Genomic DNA, 6,928 nt, shown 5'->3' with positions numbered 1-6,928 from the left:
ATTCACTGTTTGGGTTAAGACTCTTACAACCCAAACATTTCCCTCTCTGAACCTTCTTGCATTGTCTGACATATGAGCTTCTGGGGGACACCTCACATCTAAACCATAACAATTTACCTCTCTGTGTGACCAATATTTTTCTCTTGTAGCTTTTCAAATTTTATCCTTATTCTATATGTTAGGCATTTTCATTATAATGTGTCTTAGAGTGGATCTATTGTGATTTTTAAATTTTTGAGTCCTATAAACAAATTCTTGTATTTCAATTTCTATCTCATTCTCAAAGTTTGGAAAAATATTCTAATATTATTTCATTGAAAAGACTGCATCCCATTAGCTTTTGTTTCAGAGCCTTCATCTACCCCAATAATTCTTAACTTTGACCTCTTGATGTTATCCTAGGTATCTTGAATATTCTGGTCATGGTCTCTGAACATCCTTTCTTCATGGTCAACTTTGTTTTCAAGATTTATTTACTTTGTCTTTGAGGCCTCAAAATCTGTCTTCAGAGTGGTCTTATTTATTGGTAATGTTTTCCATTGAATTTTTTATTTGGCTGATTGAGTCTTTCCAGGATTTCCATTCAGGTCTTTTTTAAAACCTCTGTTGTTTTATTGAAATGATTTTTTACTTCCTGTACTTTTTCTTTAATTTTCCTCCTTACATCTTCTTTTAGCTCATAGAACGTTTTAACTATGAACTTTCTAAATTCTTCTGACATTTTATCCACTGCAGTGTTGATGGGATCAGTTGTTAAAGCATTGTGGGCCTTTAAGATGGTTTGTTCCCTTGCTTTTTCATATTGCTTTTATGTCTACTCATCTATATATTGGGATCATTGTCATTTTAAAAATAGGAACTACTATAAAAGCTTCTTTCTCTTAAGAGCCCTGGGTTGGGTGAATATTCAGATATTGATACTTCAGATCAATGTGTGACTTTTGTTGATCCCAATATCAGCACCACTGTGAGAAATGCCACTGAACCCTGTTTACTATAACCACTCAGAACCAAGCCTCCTGCTATTCAACCTTATGAGAAACACAAACTTGTTGACATTGTTGTCCACAGTTCCTCAAATCCAGGTCTAAGTGGTAGTGAAGCTCTGGAATAGGTCAAAATTAGTTCTTCAATTTACTAAAATTACTATAACCTAAAATGAGGGCTAAAAGTGGGGAAGAGGAAGATTGGGCACAAAAGGAAAGGGAGAAAGACAGAAAAGAAGAAAGGAGAAGAAAAGAAGGAAGGAAATGAAAGGGAAGGAGGGGGGAGGGAAGGAAGGAAGGAAGGAAGAAGGAAGGAAGGAAGGAAGGAAGGAAGGAAGGAAGGAAGGAAGGAAAATTTATACCGAGGTAGAAAGGAGGAGTAGATGGATGATGGGTATTTGAAATCGAGGCAGATAACACAAGAGGATGAATATAGAGGTGATAGGGCCAAGTACAAACTAGAGCTAGGAAAACAAGGACAGGAAGATCTATTTCAGTTAAACCATTAGATTAAATATATTCAAATGTGTGGGAAGTACAATCTTGGCTATTAATGTAACCACTATAATTGAAGTGGCTCACTATAATTCATTATGATTCATTGACATTCCTGTCACTATCAATGGCATTTTTACTTGATATAGAAAGAAAACACTTTAATTCAATGGGACCACAAAAGGTCATTCAATTGACATTATTTATATGTTCCAGGTTGAAATTAGAGTTATTTATAGTAAATCATGCCAAGGTGAAGAAAATACTTGTTGGATCTCGGTTTGGGTTTCATTGGGGTTTAGACCCAAATGAAAGATGTGCATCCTCCTTTGGCTGTGGGTCCCTCCATCGTTGCTGGGGCACAGAGCCACTTCCCTGTTTGCTGTGAACCTCCCACTAGCCAGTTCTGGTTTATCAGCTCGGGGGTCTGAAGCTGACTGCTCAGAGGGTGCAGTGTTGTGTTCTAGTTGTTTGTATTGTATGCAGGAATTCAGGAGGCAGGCTGGAGTGACCCGGTGATTGCTGTTGGTCACTGTCTACCGCTCCCCAACACAGGATCCTTTTCATGAATGTGGATTTTCTGCAGGTGCCCCTGGACAGTGCTGCCCTCTGGGTTACTGAAGTAAAGGGACTCAGGTGGCTCATCTGGGTTCTAGTTTCCAGGTATAAAGGAGGGCACTGATTCCCTATGTTGACTCTGACTGATACAAGGTCCAGCCAGTGACTAAACAATGCCCTCTCCTTCACAGTTGTGATCACTGGTCAGGCTGGGAGCCAGGCCAGGCCGGGAGCAGACTTTCCCTGTTTTCTTAGATCATGCAATTTTCCACCTTAACTAACCTTCCTCAGGCTATGTTTGCAGGTGCCTACTGCTTAAGTCTCCTAGGATATTCAGGGAACTTGTCCTAGCAGCCTTCTACCATAGCTGCCACCACCTGGCAACCAGATCTCTTATGTCACTGGAATCTCAGGGAGCTTCCCTCTGGTTTGACCCACAATTGAGAAGACAGTCTCTATACTTCTCACAGAGCTTCCCCTCTATGTCCGTGGTTGGTGCTGCTGTGGTCCTCAGGGATCCATTTTCCTCTGCTCAGGGCCATAGTGGCTTTGCTGCTTTGTCACTATCTGGGTCAGCGAATGCTGCTACAGAGTTTTCTTGTTCTTGTTGCTGTTTTGTTCTTTTTTTTCTGTCTTTGCCTGGGTTGCAGAGAGGTGGGTGGACTAAGCACACTTCCCAGCGAAGTCCACTCAGCCCAACCCCCCTTTTCTGGGGGAGGGAGTTTCAGTGATTTGGGATCTACTAGTGGTTCCTCTAGAACTTCTTTATGGCTCTATTCCTATGAGGTCCCACTCCAGGGGACTTCCCTCTGGTTTCATTTGCAGCTGTCTGGACATAGGAAGATGTCCTGTCATGAGATGGCTGTGAACCCCTGGCTCAGCTTTCCTTTCACAATTTGGTTTTAACCTTTGATCTGTTATAAGGGCCCTGCTGTTCCCATCACACTTAAATTTTTATCTGCCTTTCCTAATGTTTTTAGTGGATGAGTTTAAGTAAATTTCTACTCCCTCTCTATCTTTCTTTCTATTGCCCCCACCCTTTCCTCTATCCTATCCTGGGTTCCAGATCAGGGAAACGTGTGCTGATTTTCTTCTGTGGTATCCAGTATTTCCAGACCTAAGACTTGGTAATAATGAGTCTTTGAACCTTTGTCACTCATCTCTCAATTCTGATTTTCCTTCACTGCCTCCTTTCTGTGTGGTGAGGAGATCAGGAATTGCTGTCTTGCTCCCTTCTACCATCTTCCCAGTCTCTCATTGATTTTCTTTTAATTGATGCATTACAGTTACATATAAAATTGGACTTCATTGTGATATATTCACACATGCACATAGTATAATTTGATCAACTTTATTCCCCAAATTCTTTTACCTCTTGTCCTCCCTCACCCTTTATTTCCTATTTCTACTCCTATCCCTTCTATTTTTTGGAAGATCCCCCAACTTTATTCCTTTTTGTCTCCCTAACTTACATTTATGAGAGAAGGCATTTGATCCTTGCTTTCTTAGTCTGACTTATATAACTTGGCATGATGTTCTCCAGTTCCATTGATTTACCAGCAAATGAAATAATCTCATTTTTCTTTATGGCTGAGTAGAACTCCATTGTGTGTGTATATATATCACATGTTCTTAATCCATTCATCCTATTGGTCAGCACCTAGGCTGGTTTCATAACTTGGCTATTGTGCTATAGAACACTGATTTGGGATTTTTTACATAATTACCAAGAAGTGGGAGAGCTGGACCATATGTGGTTCCATTTAGAATCATCTCTATACTGCTTTCCAAATTTTTTCTCCCACATCCTCAACAATTATCCTTATTTATATTCTTGATAATTGCCATTCTGGCTGTGGTAGTATGAAATCTCAGTGTCGGGGCCCCCCTGCGCAGGAGCAAAGGACACCCCCTCAGCCTTGAGTAATGAAGGTATTGAACTGGCAGCGCAAGCCACACACTGTGCGAAGCAAAGTGGGCCTTACCTTCGCTCTGCAAGGAAGTGCTTCAGCTCTGGGCTTGAGCATTACCCAAAGGCATTGGGCAACCCCGCTTCTGAATTTCTATCCTCTACCTTATTTGATTGGAATATTCCATTGAATGTCTTTTCCTAATAAATAGAGGGGTTCCTGGTGCTCTCTTGCCTTCGAGCATGGAAGAGGACCCTAGAGGCCCTGAGAAACTCATGTCGTGTGTTGCATGAACTGTTTGCCATTTTCTTAGCTTAATGTTGCAGCCAGCTCTTTTGAATGTGGATTTGCCTCTGTGCCTTTAATCCATTTCTAGTTCACTTTTATGTACTGTACAGGTCCAGCTTCATTCCTTTGCAAGTAAATATCCTCTTTCCCAGCACCATACGTGGATGAGACTCTACCTTCCCTATTGTCAGTTCTTGGTGCCTTTTGGTGATTGACTATGTGTGCATGGGTTTGTATCTGAGTTTTCTCTTGTGTTCCACATACATGTGGTATTCTCTACTCTCTTCTTTGTGTCAGTTTTCTTGTCAGTATCTGAGTGGATTATGAGAGTCTTATACTTGAAAATAATTACTATAATACCTCTTCTTTGTTCTTTTCTCAGGAGGAGATGCCTATTTATTATCTTTTGTGGTGTCATATGAATTAAAGGATTTTCTTTCAATATCTAGTAAAATTCCCATTGATAGATTGACAGGAATGTCACTGAATCTCTTGCTTTTGGGTAGCCTGGACATCTTAACTATCTTTATTCTTCTAATCCATAAGCACACTATATCTTTATATGCATGTATGTCTTCAGTTTTTCTCATCAGTGTTTTATAATTTGTGTCATACATGTAAATTTGCTTTCTTTGAATTCATTTGGCTCAATTTGTTCCGAAGTATTTTGTTCTTTTTGGTGTAATTGTAAAAAGAATATTAATATCTGGGGTTTTTTTGATAGATGATTATTAAGAATATAGAAATGCATCTGATTTTCTCAGGTGGGTTTTGTCTCCTGAACCTTGACTGAACTTGTTAATTAGTTCTAACAGTTTTCATTGGAAAAGAGTGTGGCATTCTCTATGAAGAGGACTTGTCCTCTGCCAACAGAGGTGGCCCCTCCTTGTTCCTTCCTGGTATGGATTCCTGTGGTTTCTTTTTCCTCTCAGATTCCTCTGTCTGAGGTCTTAAGCACTACATGGAACAGACATTGCTGCAGGGTGGGCAGCCTCACCTTGGTCATGATCTTAAGGAAAAGCTTTCCATTTTTCGGCCACTACATACAACATTTGATGTGGTAGATCCTGTGTGACCTTTATTGTCCTGTGGTGCATTCCTTTTTACCTAATTTTTGTAGGCCATCCATCATGAAAGCGTGTTGATTTTTTTCAGAATCATCATTCTACACCTAATGAGATAATATGATTTTATCTTTCATTCTATCAGTACAGATGACCACACTGAATTATTTTTGTGCTTTGAAACACTTTTGCAACTGGAATAAATCTCATTTGGTCCTAGTGTATGATTTAATCATGTTCTTTTGAATTTATTCTGCCAGTATTAAGGATTTTTCTGTCTATGGAAATGAGGTATATTGCCCTGTACCTATAGGTTTTGCTAATATTACAGTAACTTTACAGTCTGGCCTATTCAAAGCTCATCCAAGTTGTATTAAGAATGCTCCTTCTTAGACAGGAAAGAGAAAGCTAAGCACAGCCCCACCATAATTCCTTTCTATGAACCTGAACTGGCCCTTCTGTGCTGTTCCAGGGATGGACCCACACATTGAGCAATCACTGTGGGAGGCCAGGCCATAATACTCAATCTGTCTCCTGGTACCATTAGTCCTGCAGCAAATCCTGTGGGAAAAAGCCACAAGTTCTCACTTGCATTCACTGCAGATTTACATCATTGATGTGTCCTCTATCAAATGAGGTCCTCTATAGAGACACCCTGAACACACCAATGTGTTCATGTAACAGCTTCCTTGACTTCTGTCCTTTTGGGTACAGATAGATCCACCTCAGCAGCCACAGTGTTCCTTGGTACATGGGGAGCAGATGTGGCCATCCATCCCCTGTACATAACTCCAGTTCTGGCCATTTCCAACAGAGCTGGCAGGATAAGTACCTGCCTTTTGACATGCTGGACGAAGGAAGGGACACATGCTAAGGACTTGGAAGGGTGCTGCCAAATGATTCTGAGGAGTATCTGTGGTCACATCTCCCATGGGATCTGCCCAGGCCTGTCTCCTCTACTCTCACCAGGGTTGTTCAGCAGGGGCCTTAAAACCTGCCCATCAATGAGGACAAACAAACTCAGTAGTAAGTGTGTTGACCATGGTGTGTCCACATTCAAAGGTTCACAGTTACTATGTGCAGTGATTCCCTTTTGAATTGCAGGAATTTATTATTTGTTCCCCTAGAAAAATGATTTTCTCATGAAGTTTTATGTGTCCCTGGGATGTTAATCTTATATCAGTCTAAGCTTTTTGGGGGGAGGGTCCAATTTTATTTTATTTTAAGTTTTATTTATGTTTCACAGCAGAATGCATTAAATTCTTATTACAAATATAGAGCACAATTTTTCATGTCTCTGGTTGTTTAAGGAACACTTTGCTAGTTGTAATTTGTCTTTCTAAGTATCTGTGTTCTTTTTGTTTTTCTATCAGGAGGCAGTCATTTCCTTTATGAATTCTGACCCTTGAGTCAGAAAAAAAAATGCTTTCAACTTAAATGTAATTAAAGTATTTTCTAAGAAGCTTTCTTTTTACATATACACTTAGACCTGCACATAACGATATTCCAGTGATTTAGGAGGCTGAGGAAGGAGGATTTAAAGTTGGAGGTCAGTTTCCCCAACCTAGGGAGCTCCTCAGGAACTTAGTGAGACTCCATCTCATAAAGAAAAAAAAAAACTGGAGAT

The sequence above is a fragment of the Ictidomys tridecemlineatus genome, chromosome 3 (assembly GCF_052094955.1).
Source record: "Ictidomys tridecemlineatus isolate mIctTri1 chromosome 3, mIctTri1.hap1, whole genome shotgun sequence".
Taxonomy (NCBI): Eukaryota; Metazoa; Chordata; class Mammalia; order Rodentia; family Sciuridae; genus Ictidomys; species Ictidomys tridecemlineatus.
The sequence above is the reverse complement of the archived record's forward strand: the minus strand, read 5'-3'. Positions refer to the sequence as shown.